The 15,518-nt window shown below is 49.5% G+C and overlaps 1 protein-coding gene across 1 annotated transcript in view; it reads left to right on the top strand.

The window, feature by feature from the left end:
• FAM204A (family with sequence similarity 204 member A) overlaps positions 1-15,518 on the top strand; it is a 380,149-nt gene that overhangs the window by 248,296 nt on the left and 116,335 nt on the right. The window lies entirely within an intron of this gene.

Below are 15,518 nucleotides of genomic sequence, written 5' to 3'. Positions count from 1 at the left end.
TGGCCGTACTGCTGTTAGAATCAAATATATTTGAAAAATGGGCACTCCAGCCATCACTCGGAACGTTAGAAGTTAGCAATGGGATGTTCTCATCTTTAAGAAAAGGAGAGTTGACAGTAGCCCAAAAAAGAGTGGTATTAGATAATTCGGCTGCTTGGTTTAGAGAGTCCCATGCCAACTGCTGTAGCTCACTCTTCCTCCGCTTTAAGGCAAGCTTATATTCTGATCTCAATTTAATTACAGAGTTAGTGTCCCTCGGTTTATTAGCAAGTGCTAATTTTAATTTAGTTAATAGACTGGTGCACAAATGATCGAACCAACCCGGTCCGGTTCTACACTGGCCACCTATAGGTTTAGTGAACCTGGCATTAATAATTTTATTAATATCATTAAAAGCATTTAAAACCTGCCTTGAATCTGTGCTATTGTCAAGGATAAAAAAAAATGTCTGTTAGACAATCCCTGACAATAGAACCGATTAATTCGTTGGCTTTGTCCCCTGCCCATCTTAGACGAACTCCATTTGGTCTGTGCGGTTCCACATTGGAAACCGTATTACCCACGCTGACATGACATTCACCCCATAAAGTAGTTTCCAAAATAACACAATTACGGTCGCTAATAGTAGTTACTTCGATCCTCGGAGGAGCACAACAAGAAATAATACTAGAGGAAACGATCACATGATCGATAACTGAGCTGGATTGGTGATTCTTAAAGGTCGGGATGATATGTCCATTTTCATCTTTAGGGAGGCCTAAGATTTCCAACTCATAACAACCCATAAAATAGTTTAATGCCTCTCCATAATTGTTATGGCCAAAATGCAAATCATCCACCCCGAACTCATCTCTAAATCCACATACTTTTCCAGTTGACAATATACACAAAGGGATATTAAAGTCCCCAACCCAGATCAAGTCAAAAGAAACATTAGCCTCTAGGTTCAAATTTTCAATGGTGCTGGCCAAGTCGTGAACCACTACAGTCCTGGAACTATCAAAAATGTTGTTATAATAGTTTACCAGTAAAATATTGTGATTTTGTTCCTCTAGCAACCAGAGAATCTGAGCATGTACTCCCACAGTTATGTGCCTTTTTACTATAATTGGGCGATTAATTGAAACCAGTGTCAGTAAACCCCCTTTTGCCCTACCCGGTCCAGTCCCCTGCGCAAGCAAATTGAAAGAGGCAACCCCCTCATAGTTGACTTCCTCCCTGCACCAAGTCTCCTGAAAACAGAGAATTTCATGGGCATTAACAAAGTTCTGCCATCCCAGAACCTTCCCCTTAGATTTTAGACCTGCAACGTTCCAGCTGACAATTGAAGTCCCATTAACCCCTGTGTTAGTCCTATCTAATATCGTAATTACATTAGGACTGTTTTCCTCCCTATGGTTACCACTAGATAGAGCCCTGCAGTTGTTTACCAAAGAAGGGTCCACTTCCCTGGCTAACCCAGAGACCGTTGTATCTTTAGTGATTTCAGTGGCGGGTTTATTAATATCCTCACACACGGGGGACTGGTCATCCATGCTGAGTCAGTCATTAGAATCCAAGCGGCTTAGGGCATGAAAACGATTTTGCAAAGGGATAATTAACCCCGGCCGCTGGATCGGCGAAGGTGGCCTTATTAAGTTACTGTCGTTAGGGGGTGCCTTGATAAGATGACTATAGAAAAAGCCAAGCGGGCGTGCACATACATTGTTAGCATTGGACGGGAGGGAGGCTGCTCTAAGCAAGACTGTAGCGACGTGTTGAGGATACTTAAAATTAATAATAACACAGCCGCCACTACAATTCTTACTGGAATTGCCAATCCAGTTTACCCTTCTAGTACTTAATATATCATTAGAAAAAGCAGTTGGAAACCCACATTGGTTATGCAACCAAGAGACACTTTTATTTTTCAAGGAGTCGTGTTGAGGATGAGTCATGAGTGTATCAACCTGGGGTACATTGGTTAAAACAACCACATAGGGAGCACATTCTGGGGGAAGCTTAATAAAACGCCGTCTCCTCACTTCAGACCACCCCACGTTATTAACGACTTCTTTGGGTACATGATTCTCTTGGCTCAGTGTGGGCGGTTGCACTGGCGTAACTATTTTGCTAGCCTCAGTCCCCTCCTTGGGTTGTATTACTACATCTTTCCTTACCCTGATGCCTGCCTCGCTGGCCTTAGGCAATCCAGCCAGAGTAATATGTGTATCCAAAAGGTCACCCAATCTGGCGGCTTCTTTGGACATCTGGTCTAATTTGGCCACTAGGGGTTTGACAAATTTATCAAATTTAGCATCAATAATTCTGACCAACATATCAAATTGCTCAGAGTTCAATTTAGCCGTTCCATCCCCTTCCAAGACCTCATCTTCTCAAACTAGACTTTTAGGTGGTGTTGGCAATCTCTTGGTCTTTCTATTCCCCCCTCGCTTAATTGGTAGTTTCCGACACACCCTAACTACTCTTCGGGCCGGTGAATGTTGGTCAGGGGTATCAGGGGAATCATCCAACACAACCTGATCGGGGGCCGGTGACGACGGTATATCATTATTTATTACCTCCTTTATGCTGAAATCATGGCTATTGTCTAAAGCTGGGGTATCCAAAGAGATTAACAGGGTAGAGGGAGAAGCAGGGGGGCTGACACGACTTAAAGAACGTCGTCGTTCGTTATTAATTTTGTTAACTACTTTAACTAGGTAGTTATCTAGAGTTGCTGGCACTGAGGGGGTTTTAGTGGTTTTAGTTTTAGACATAGTCAGAGCTTTAAATGTAACCTGCTTAACAAATATAGAATAAAAGCACCGAAGCTATCATGAAGCACACAAATTAATCAATATCTATAACTCAACGTCCTTCAAACTTAAAACGTTAAAAAGTCTCATTATGTAGATGATAGATTTGTACTAGCCAAGGTCCGTGGCCCAGCCCAGCCTCGTACAGCCCCGGACTGCCACAGACTGCCCACCCTTTGCCCGGGCTTAGCCCGACGCTCCCGCGCAGCAGGAACCAGTGTCAATGATGTAGGCGGCGTGATGACCGGTGGGCGGGGCCGAGCAAGCAACGCAGACCAGGTGTTGTGGTCTCGCAGGGACTCCTGGTCAACTGAGTCCCTGCGGCGTTCGATAGCCCGCACCCTCTCCCTCCGTGCTCCAGTCAACAACAGGAACACCTCCCAGCGTCCAGGCACTCGAAACGGGTGCTGCGAGGTGTTGGTGGAGGCGCAGGTGAAAACCAGGCAGCGTCCTCTATGCTGGCAGCCCCAAACAACGTCCACGGCTCCTCCAAAAACAGGCAAGGTATGCAAATCTCTCCCAGGCTTTCCCGACCGTCCGCGGGTGTCTCCAGGTTACATCTGTGCATACGAGACCTACAGCTGACAAGACCTCCTGAACCGTTCATTCTTCAGAGGTCGATTCGGTAATATCAATGCTGTGGTTTACAGCGCTTAGAAACGGACAAACTATGATAGCTAGCGATGTATGTATTATAATGTGTGCATTTCAACAGAAGTTTTGAAATCAGAGTATGTGAAGTCACGTGTCTAATATCCACATCCTACTTGCGGTTTTAAAAAACACCGTCCTGCCAGTCACCCAGTTTCCAAGCGCTGTGGGCGCTACTAATCCTAGTTTCAGGTTTTATTGTGTTTATGCAGGGAATCCCAGCTCCGCCGCTGGGGCACGTTGTGTGATCCTGTACGACAGTTCCCTTATTGTAAATAGCCAAATGGGTTAAGTGCTATTTAAAGACAGGGCCATTCGTTGACAATTCCACACTCAGCTCAACGGCTGCTCACCACACGTAGGTATTCCTACAACCTATAGGATATTTCGATAACATTTAGAACGATCAACCTGTTTTCGCTGACTAAAGTAAATCCAGTGAAACATGGTAATTGTTGCCTCCTTTTCGACATTCCGTATCCATGCATCCCTCTACTTCGAACTCTTTAACTCTCACCATCACCAACATTTAACATCTCAGTGACGGGGGCGTTTAGCGGGAACGCGACGGAACCTTATTATACTGTACGTAACAAGTTCTTTAAAAGTTAACTAAAGTCACACATTGGCGGGTGGGTAAAGCAAGGGCCCTCGACAACTGGGCATGGCAGGCAGGTGCTCGAGCCCTGAATTTCGGGAGTGTCGGTTATCTCTCACTGGGCTGTTCCTCCTCCCTACATCCACCCAGAAACATGAATTTGTGTCTCTTTTCTCTTCCTGCCTCATTTAAGTGTACTGTACAGCACCCAATTAACTGGTCTCCAGGCACAGTCCATTCTATAATAAAGAAAAAAATAGATGACTGGCCTCCATTCGCGGTTCATGCTTCAATCAAAAGCACACAGCGCCCAGATGGCCGCTCTCCAGGCACATTTCACGCTATAGTAAACAAAAACAAGCATTGAAAATGCAATAGGTCTTGCCTTTGATTAAGTTAAAGCCATTTGCTTTGCTAATGGTATTGTATTCTAGCTTTGTATTATTTAGTGTATAATATAAATAATACAAAGCTAGAATACAATACCATTAGCAAAGCAAATGGCTTTAACTTAATCAAAGGCGAGACCTATTGCATTTTCAATGCTTGTTTTAATATATGCTTAGCCGAAGGGGCGCTAACACTGACTGGACTCCATTAGTTATTTGTTTTATTCTTGCCCTCAGCTTGACTGCTCAAAATTTGAAAGTATTTTTCCAGACTGACACAATAGTTTTGTTAAAGGGCCATTTCCTACGTGTTACAAAAATGTAAACAGCTGTCTTTAATCATTTCATTTCAGGAGCAGAGATTCAATTCAAGGCAAATCCACTGTTTCTGTGGTGGCTTTGCTAAAGAATAAATGTGTTTTGAAACTTTCACTTCAAGTTGCTGCAAATTTACTTTTCCATCAAGTCATAATTTCACCCCCATAAAGACCAACAGGTTTAGCTTTCCCCTATATACTGGAACGAAAGGAGTCAGGGAGCAATCACCAAACAAGGCCTTGAACGTCATTAGGCCCGACAACTCACAGCCAGATTCATCAACCAAAATTGCTATCGCAATAGCTGCGAATTAGCTATTGCGATCGCAATTAAAAGAAATGCAATTCATGATTAGAAAAAGTTAAAAATTGCGAAATCGCTGAACAAAAAATGCGAAATCGCAAAATAATTCGCAGAATCTAGGAGGAATCCCTATAGCGAATCGGATTTAGCGAGAATCCATGGATTCTGCGAAATATTTTGCGAACATGCTAAATATTCGCTAACACAATTCATGAAAAGTCGCAAATTGCAAAAAATCTGTAAATCGCTATTTGCGACACGCAATTTAAGGAGAACCCAAACCAGGTGGTAACCATGAAGAAATAAAAATTTAACTACCCACAGGTGCAGGACTGATCAAACACACTTAAGGAGACACAGTAGGAGCATGAGGACTCTCACAATGCCAGGACTCTACATGGTGGTCAGGCGGCGAAAGCTCCAGGCTGCAGCAAGGAACAGACGCAGGATCCAGGATCACCCTTCTGGGCCAAACTGCGGAGCAACTCTACTCCAAGTACCACCTGAATGGGGCAATGTTCACTAAGCTGGTCCGGGACCTAGACCCCCTGATGCAGCACCCAACAAGGAGGACCAATGCCGTGCCCACCCATGTCCAGGTCTTGTGCAGCCTTCACCTCCTGGCCTCCGGAAGCTTCCAGGGGATAGTCGCTGTTGCAGGGGGGATCTCCCAGAGCACCATGTTCCGCTGTCTAAGGAGTTTCCTGGAGGCAATGCTGACCCGGCTATACCATTACATCACATTCCCGACCACCCAACAGGACTTGAATCAAACCAAGCTTCATTTCTACAACATTGCGCAATTCCCACATGTAATAGGATGCATTGACTGTACCCACAATCCACATCTGCCCACCCGCACAAACAGAATACATGTACCGGAACCGCAAGTCCTACCACTCCCTGAATATCCAGATGGTGTGCAACGCTAAGACAATCATCACGGACATAGTGGCACAATACCCGGGGAGCACACATGACTCCTTCATATTCTGGCACAGCGGCATGCACACACGACAGGCCAGGGGAGACTTTGGCGAAGGACACCTACTAGGTAAGTACACACGCCACCAAATAGTACACTGTGACCATATAGCTGCGCATAACAGGCACTCACCCTCTGCTCCTTTCATTCAGGTGACAGCGCCTACGGTCTCCGTGAGTACCTCCTCACCCCATACCTCAACCCTGCAACACCACAGCAACAGCGTTACAATGCTGCACACATTCGCACAAGAAATTGCATTGAGAGGACATTTGGGCTTTTGAAGAGCCGATTCCGCATACTTCACAAGACTGGTGGGGCCCTCAAATACGAGAATGAGGTCTGCTGCCGGATCGTGGCCATGTGTGCAATACTCCACTACATTGCTACCAAGCGCAGGATACCTGTAGAGATCTCTGGCAGTGAGTCGGAAGGGGACAACCCCCCACCTGCACATGTGCGTCATGCACGCGGGGAGAATCCTGCAGAAGGACACAGGCGCCGCAACCAAATCACTATTAACTGTTTCTAGGGCACCCACTCCCCTCACCCAACACTTCACTCATGCATGACAATTGAAATAATGACATGAGTCAGATTAACTGGTACTGAATATATATATTATTGTTTTTTTCACAATAAAGTGGCATTTTTTCTCACAGTTACATGAGAGCTATATTGAGTCATACGTCCCCATGTATGTGAGGAGGGCATGCTTGTCTCAGCAGCATGGCCCTTCATGGTACAAAATAAATAGTCAATGGCGCCTCCGGGCGGACGCTCCCAGTCGCCTTTCCAACTCTTCCTCAGCATTTGCCCGTGAGGCAGCAGTGGGCCTGGTGCTGCAACGGGGTACTATCACCAGTGGCACCAATTGGCTGCTGTGGCTTGAATTTCCCTCACTTGCGTCATCCCCCCCCACCTGCCTGGCCATGGCCAGTTGCCTGCAGACCCTGCACTGCAGTGGTAACTTGCTCCAGTGCCCTAGCGACATCCTGGCAGCATTGGACCATTTGTACTTGCATGGCCAACGAGCGTCGTGAGAGTTGGGAGGTGGCATTCCCTATGATGTGGTTCGACCGCGTGTACGCAGACAGGCGGGTCAGCAGCTGGCGGTGGCGGCGCCGGTTGACGTCCCGCTGGGTCAACATGGCCTGGGTGTTTTGCTCCACTGCAGCGGTCATCCTCTCCATTCTGTCTGAGAGCTGTCCCACATTCCTAGCGGTCTTGTGCAGCTGTAGGTGAATGGCTGCAAGATGACAGGCCTGCTTCTGGTGTATGCGGAGCATACGGCGCTCAATTGAGAGGCCAGGTACCCGCACATTCACCCCCCTGCCAGCGCGTGGTGTTGTGTCGCGCGGCTCCCTCACCAGTCCGCTGGACTGTGTTCTCACAGTGGCAGTGCGCCGGGATTGTTTCCGTGCTGCAGCTATTGTTGTCAGTGCCACTGGTATGGGTGTCACACTTTCGGTTGTGGCGCGCCTGTTGTTGCTAAGGTGGCACTGTCCACAGGGGCAGGTGGTGGTACTACTGCTGGTGCTGCAGCTTGCCCTGATGGTCCTGATTGAGGGGAAGGATGGACGTGTCCCTCGGTGTCCTCAGGATTTTCATCTATTTGCAGGGCCTCGCTATCAGTGCTGGGTTCTTCAGCGCCACCTGTGATGTAAAGTGGACGGTGATTAATGACATGTATCTTGCACATGGAAAATTGCTACATGCATGCAGGCTACCATTCCCTGACTGGCTGTAGGATTGACTCTCACTGGACATGTCTGGCTGTATGGGGCTAGATGGAAACTGTGGTCAGACTACATGTCCCACAATGCAATAGGGCTTTTCTGGTGTGCATGGGCTGCATGACTGAGGTTTCTAATGGGTTGCTCTGGGGTCATGGCCATTGTTAGGGGACAGGGTCGCAGTCGCATGGCACTTACCTTGGGAATCTTGGGTGGGTCGGGAGGAGTCCAGCTGGGTTACCCCCACGCATACCTGGGGATTCAGGGTGTCCTCCACAAGGTCCTCCAGTGGGGTGTTGGGTGGGACAGGGCTCTCCTCCTTCTGTTGTGACACGCTCCCCCAGCCTCTCTGCAATCCTCTCCTTGGCACGCCCTCTGAGGTCGTACCACCTCTTCTTTAATTCATCTATGGAGCGCTGGGTCACTCCCACGGAATTTACTTTGGCGCGGATGCGCATCTAAATCCTTCTTTTGTCCGCCTCAGGCACCCTCCTTGAGTCCTTCCCAAAGAGCCGGTCGTGGTCTTTGCTCACTCCCTCAATAAGGTATTCCAATTCTTGTTCTGAAAATTTTATTTTGCGTTTCCTTCCTGAGGAACTGCCCCCTGCTGCTTCCTGGGACATTTTCTGCAGTGGGTTGTCTCCTGATTTTGAGCTGGAGGTGGTCTGGAGTGGAGCTCTGGACAGTGCTGCTTCCACTTCAGGCTCAGTATGCAGAATGAGGGTGGGAACTGCCTGCTTCCTGGTTGTGATGTCATCACTGTGCTCGAAATGCGACTTCCCGTTTTTGCGATCTCGCAATTAGCGAGATCGCAATTTTTGATTTCGGTAATTGCGAGATCGCAATTTCAACAAGGAAAACGGCCGATTCTGCGAATTTTATGCGATTTTGGGAAAATCGCAATTGGCAATTGCGGCCGATTGTGATTCGCTTTTTTATTCGCAATTTTTCATGAATCCCATTCTGCGATTTCTAAATTGCGATTCGGTATTTCTCGCAATTTAGAAATCGCAGAATTTGGGTTTGATGAATCTGGGGGTTAATATTTTGTTTCTCACACCTTCTTAGTACTCACCAGAATAATGTTCTAGTGATTAACATTCTCTAGACTCTATAATTGTTAAATAACTCTAGCGTATCATTTAGCCATCAGGAAAAATAAACTTCCTTAAGCCCAAACAACAAATTATTTTTTTCTTCTCATGATTGGCAGTTTATTATCAAGAAAATAGGTATAATGCATCTGTTCCTTTGTAGTCCGACAGGTGTAAGAGCCAATGTGAGTAGGTTGTCAGCTTAGAGCAAGGAGGTCATTTAGTTACATTTGTTTTGAGCAAGAATGATCTTACTGAACCAAACGCCTTAAGGGTCTCTATGAAAAAACAGAAAAGGGCTTGGACCAAATGTAGCTCTATGTCAGTCAATTTCCCAGCACTATTTTTATGTGAGAAATTGTAGGATGGCTCTACTTGGGCCTAGTTATCAGACTTTAAAAGAAAAAATATAGGAATTAATCATGTGGAACTCCCCAAATATACAGCTTGCTCCAAAGAAGCAGTCAATCAGAATTAACTGAGGCTTGGAAATCTGCAAAGCAAGAGACTAGACTACCAAATTGCTCAGAAGATTGCATCGCTATTTCCTATAGTACCATACAGTGGTCTGATGTGTAGCGATTTGACTTAAAACTTGCTTTCTCTACTATAATCTTCTTACTAAAAGATGCAATTATTCAGGTAATCCAAAATCATTTAGGCCAAGATTTTAACCATGCAGTGTATAACAGAGATAAATAGTTTAGTTCTATCGCCCATCTCAAAACAAAATGTAATAATTGTATCTGACCAAGTATCGGGACCGTTTTCCTTGCTCTACAGCTTTTTAGACTACCAGTCCATATTTAAACCAATAAAGTAGGCAAGTTATAAAGGTCAGCTTCCCATATGAAATTCTGGGTTCCATTTACCTCTTAAATATTTTCTCAGGTAATACTCTCCCCCATATCTACTACATATAAATCCCTATAACATCAAAGGAACCACGAACTCTAGCTATCAATCCAATGTTCATCATTAATATACACTCCAGTTTATTAATTGTATTCTGAGCGATGGTTTTCACTGTGAGCCAACATTTCTGAGTATTGCTTGATTTAACATTATCAACCATTTGTCACCAATTTCTTAACTAATAAACATTTTTCTTCATTTGCTACAGCATTGTTTATCTCACTCACCTTAATCTTTGCTGTTGTAGTTCTTTATTATGTAAGGGAAAGAGTTTAAGATTGCAAGTGCTTTTCTTAAAAGGCTCGTCATTTGTTTTACTTTCTTTATTAAACTAACCTGCAATTATAGTTCTATGATTTGCAATTTCATGGAATTTGCCCAGTTTATAAATGTTAGTAAGTGTGACACCAAATGGTTATATCAATCTAAAACCTTTTGAAAATACCTAAGGACACGGGATACAGTGTTGAATTATAATGGTTATCTTGTGCAGATTCATTACCGTATGTTGTGAACTTTTAGTGGTATTCCATTGTGATGTTAGAACCATAACAATGTTTGCATCAAGCCCCACAAGTGAACCAAAGCAGAAAGGGCATAATCTTCACTGTGTCTCTCTTCAACATTTCTATGTTTAAACAGGTGGAAAACAAATTTGTAGATACAAAATCATAATCGATTGGGTGAATATTGTAACTAACTTTAAAAGTAGGAGCAGCTGGGCATTCTGCATGAGGCCTTCCATTTCACAGCAGACAAGATAAGCACATTTTCCTTTCCTTTCCACATTTCTCTTTCATTTCTTAACAAGGTGTACCACTTGCCAAAAGATAAGTGCCATTTTCCAAGAATCCATCAATCTCAGTGATGCCCACATGATTTTTAAGATTTAATTTGATTACAATTTAATGAGGAGAGAGACTTATAATATGCAGTTTAGATAAACTGAATTCTTTTTCTAGGATAAGCTTTTGTATCAAGTTGTAGTTAAAGCTTACTTTAGTGACCACTCTCACAGTTCTGTTGGACACAAAAACAATGATTGTATATCTTCTGTGTCAGTTTCACTGAGGATGGGTATTTGTTGGACAGGCCGCATGGTCGGGCTGCCCCCTCCCCGCAGTGGGACCTGGACCCTGGCTCCCCCTGCATCCCCCAGCCAGAGTCCCCGACGACCACCCGAAGTACACTGCAATTCCTCACCCACAAGACACCAGCTCCGAACCCAGCTGGCCCGGGTCACCATCCACACCACGGCCTCGGCCCAGCCGCCATCTTGGGCCACTACAGCACGAGGCCGCGTGGCCTCAACTCGACCCTCACCCTGGGCCCGGCCGGGCCCGACATCGAGGCACCAACCTCCCCCCCGGGAGGCAGAGTGACCACTTGGCGAGTCAATGGGAGAAAGGAATCGTCAACGGCTCTCCTCCGCCAGGTGTCGATCACCCCCGGCCGCCTGGGCGCTGGCTCCACCCCCATGCTGGGTGTCTGGACTCCCTCATCCCGGACCTCCCGGCCCCCCAGGCGCGAGGGTCCGGACATCAAAGGGGACCAGACCTATAACTGGGGCAGGACCAGACCAGGAAACCAGTTGTATCCTGGAGTCGAGAGACCCGAGAAGAACTCATCCGTGACTTGGCCTGCTGGCGCTGCCGCGGCCCCTGCCTCGTGAAACCATCGTCTTGGCCTGCTGGCGCTGCCGCGGCCCTCTGCCTCGTAAAACCATCGTCTTGGCCTGCTGGCGCTGCCGCGGCCCTCTGCCTCGTGAAACCATCGTCTTGGCCTGCTGGCGCTGCCGCGGCCCCTGCCTCGTGAAACCATCGTCTTGGCCTGCTGGCGCTGCCGCGGCCCTCTGCTTTAAGAGACTATCACCTTGGCCTGCTGGCGCTGCCGCGGCCCGATCCACAGACACTCCAGCTCGAGGATTGTGAGCTCGCCTGTTACCACTACCTGTACCGATCCGGTACCAAGACTGTCCCGCTACCCCCTTTCCCTACAGAGACTAGAAGTGAGAGGACCCCCGGGTCCAAGATCTCCTGTATCGCTGATATCCTTGCCTTAAGAACCTTATATAAAGCCTTGAACTCGACTTGGTGTGGTGCCTGTTTGTGGGGAGGGAGGTAACTTGTCTGTACGATCGCCGGAGACGGTCCCCCTCGGGGATCTCTCCCTCGGTATCCGGCCGACCCTCAGGGTCCCCGTCTAACATTGGTGGCCAGCGACGGGATCCGAACCTACGCATAATCGTACAGAAAGTCACTCGCCCCACCACACACAACAACCATGTCAATAGAGAGCGGAACAACGGAGAAATTTCAGATGGAAAAATTGGAAGACTACAACCACCGGGAACTGAAGCAATATTGCATAGAACTTGGACTTCCAACCACAGGTCTTAGCACAAAGGAAGACTTCAAACGAGCCCTAGAAGCTTGGGCGGAAACGGGTACGGCCGTACCCCGAACACAAACAACCGAGACGAGCCCCGCACCAACTAAAGAAAGAGCGGATCTCTCCCTGGAAGAGATCCGAGAAAGAGAAAAAACCAGACTCCACGAATTAGAACTTGCCCGACTTCGCTTGGATGGGGAACTCAAGCTGGCAGAACAAAAAATAACCCTGGAACACTTACGGCTCAGGGAAGAGCGGGAAGACAAGCAAAGACAGAGGGAGCTAGAGGAAAAGAGACTAGAGTACGAACATGAGCGCAATCTCAAAGCACTGGAGGTCCAGAAACAGAATAAAGACCTCGGGCTCCCCGAACGACCGACCCCGTCTGCCTCGACCGAACCCAAGGTTCACATCCCCAAAGATGTCATCCGGGAATACCACAAGAACGATGATATACAGCAGTGGTTTAAAGCCTATGAGGTGGCAATGACCTCCCACCGGATTCCCCGAAGCGATTGGGGGGCCGGTTTATGGGGGAGGTTTGTCAACGAAGGGCGGGACGCCCTGCTACAACTCCCGGACCAGCTGATGACCTCCTACGACCACATGAAGGCCGCCCTCCTCACTCGATACGGGCTCACACCGGAGATGTACCGCCAACGGTTCCGCGACTGCAAACGGATTCCGGGTACAACTTGGGTGGAGTACGTGAACTTTTTTAGCCGAGCCTTCGAGGGGTGGATCAAGGGCAACAAAGTAACCACCTACGAACAACTCTTTGACCTTATCGTATGGGAGCACCTGTCGAACAACTGCTTCGTGGAGCTCCGGCAACACCTCCTGGACAGTAAGCTAACCGACCCTCGACAACTAGCCGTCGAAGCCGACCGGTGGGAAAGCACCCGAGTTGGCAGGAACGCACCCAGCGAATTATCCAGACCGTATCGCCCCCGAGGGGGAGGAGGAAGTCAGGGTCGGGGGAGAGACACCGGCCCCTCGTCACCCCCCAGAAACCCCTCGACCCCGGTTGGCCGAGGAAGCCCTGCCGTCCGGGCCGGTTTCCGGGCCAACATTACGTGCCACAGGTGCCAGCGACCCGGCCACTACGCCAGTGATCCCAATTGCCCAAAGAACCCGAACACTACCCCCCGCCAAGTTGCAGCGGCGGCCCTAGGGGAAGAACTAATCCCGGAAGACCAGGAAGAGTACGAGACCGATCCCTCTGAATGGGCACCCGCCGCCATGGCACTGGTCTGCTTAGGGGAGAGAGACATGATTCCGCGGGGCCCCCTTCCCGCCAACACACAGAAGTACGGTCAATGGGTCAACATTAATGGCCGCCGGGCGGAAGCCCTCCGCGACACCGGGGCCAGTGTAACGGCGGTCCGACGCCACCTCGTCACTCCAGACCAAATCTTGCCGAACATTCTTTGCCCTGTCCGATCAGCCGACAATTCCGAAAGCCTATGCCACATGGCCTGCGTCCCCTTCGAGTGGGGGGGAGTCACAGGGATGTTAAAAGTAACTGTCCGCGATGATGCCCCCGTGGACTGCCTCCTAGGAAACGACCTTGAAAGCTCTCCCTGGGCAGCTGTCGAACGGAGGGAGCACCTGGGGATGCTTGGCCTCCCCGAATGGGTCTGCGTCACGACCCGGTCCATGACCGCCCGCGCGGTCCCCAGCCCAGAAGAGCCCGAGTGGCCAGAACCTCCTCCCGCGCTCATCCCCGAGGAGGCCGCCCCAGAAGCCAGTCCATTGACCCAAACCGAGGAAGGATCCGACCAGCTTCGGGACGTCCCTGACCTGGCACAATGGCGGCAGGAGGGAGGCCCCACGCAGGAACAATTCCGGGCCGAACAGAAAACCTGTCCCTCTCTCGAAGGACTCCGGCAGCAAGCCCTGGCCCAGAGCGCCGGGGATACCTCGGGGGCCCACTGGATCTACTGGGACCAAGACCTGCTCTACAGCGAGCAGAAAGTTGCAGAACTAGGGGCCAGTCGGGTGCTGGTGGTGCCCCTTCGCTTCCGAGACTTCCTCCTGAACTTAGCCCACGATGTCCCCCTTGCCGGACACCTGGGGCAGGATAAAACCTACGACCGCCTGGTGACCCATTTTTTCTGGCCCCACATGCGGAAGGATGTCACCAACCACTGCAAGGCCTGCCCCACCTGCCAGGCCAGCGGAAAAAGTGGCCGAAAAATCAAAGCACCATTACAACCCTTTCCTGTCGTCACCACCCCGTTTGAACGAGTGGGAATAGACATTGTGGGGCCCCTCGACCCTCGAACAGCCCAAGGACACCAGTTCATCCTGGTCCTGGTAGACCACGCCACCCGCTATCCCGAAGCCATCCCCCTTCGGACTGTGACGGCCCCCGTGGTGGGCCGGGCCCTGATGGGGATCTTCTCCCGGGTGGGGTTCCCCCGGGAGGTCGTCAGTGACAGGGGCACGAACTTTATCTCCAGATATATGAAGTCCCTCTGGCAGCAATGCGGGGTCACCTACAAATTCACGACCCCCTATCACCCGCAAGGAAACGGACTGGTCGAGAGATTCAACCGCACCCTCAAGGGGATGATTATGGGTCTAGGAGAACCCCTTCGACGCCAGTGGGACGTGCTGCTTCCATGCCTCCTGTTTGCCTATCGGGAGGTCCCGCAGAAGTCCCTCGGCTTCAGCCCCTTTGAACTACTGTACGGGCACCCCGTCCGGGGCCCCCTCAGCCTAGTCAAGGAAGGTTGGGAGCAGCCTCCCCAGAAAACTCCCCCGGACATCTACCGATATCTCCTGGCTCTCCGCAACCAGACCCGGCGGTTCCGAGACACCGCCAAAGCCAACCTCGAGGCCAGTCAGGAGGACATGAAGAGGTGGTACGATCAGCACACGTCCTCCATTGAGTTCGAACCTGGACAACAGGTCTGGGTGATGTCCCCGGTTGAGCCCTGTGCCCTCCAAGACAGATGGTCCGGGCCCTTCAAGGTAATCGAACGCAAGGGGCCCGTCACCTATTTAATCGACATGGAGACTGCCCGGAACCCCCTACGGGTCCTCCATGCCAACAGGCTCAAACCCCATTTTGTGCGATCCGAACTCAGCCTCCTGATGGCTACCGATACTGGGACAGAAGAAGACTCCGAACCCCTTCCGGACTTACTGAGGGCCCTCGAGCAGGATGGCTCGGTGGAAGGGGTCCAGCTCTCCGAGGCCCTGTCCCCGGAGCAACGCCAAGACTGCCAAACGCTCCTGAGGCAGTTCGCCTCCCTGTTCTCCCTCACCCCCGGAGTCACCCCCTGGTGCCTCCACGATGTGGACACCGGGGACAGCCCTCCTATTCGACACC

This window comes from Lissotriton helveticus, chromosome 5_1 (assembly GCF_964261635.1).
Source record: "Lissotriton helveticus chromosome 5_1, aLisHel1.1, whole genome shotgun sequence".
Classification (NCBI taxonomy): domain Eukaryota; kingdom Metazoa; phylum Chordata; class Amphibia; order Caudata; family Salamandridae; genus Lissotriton; species Lissotriton helveticus.
The sequence above is the reverse complement of the archived record's forward strand: the minus strand, read 5'-3'. Positions and strand labels throughout refer to the sequence as shown.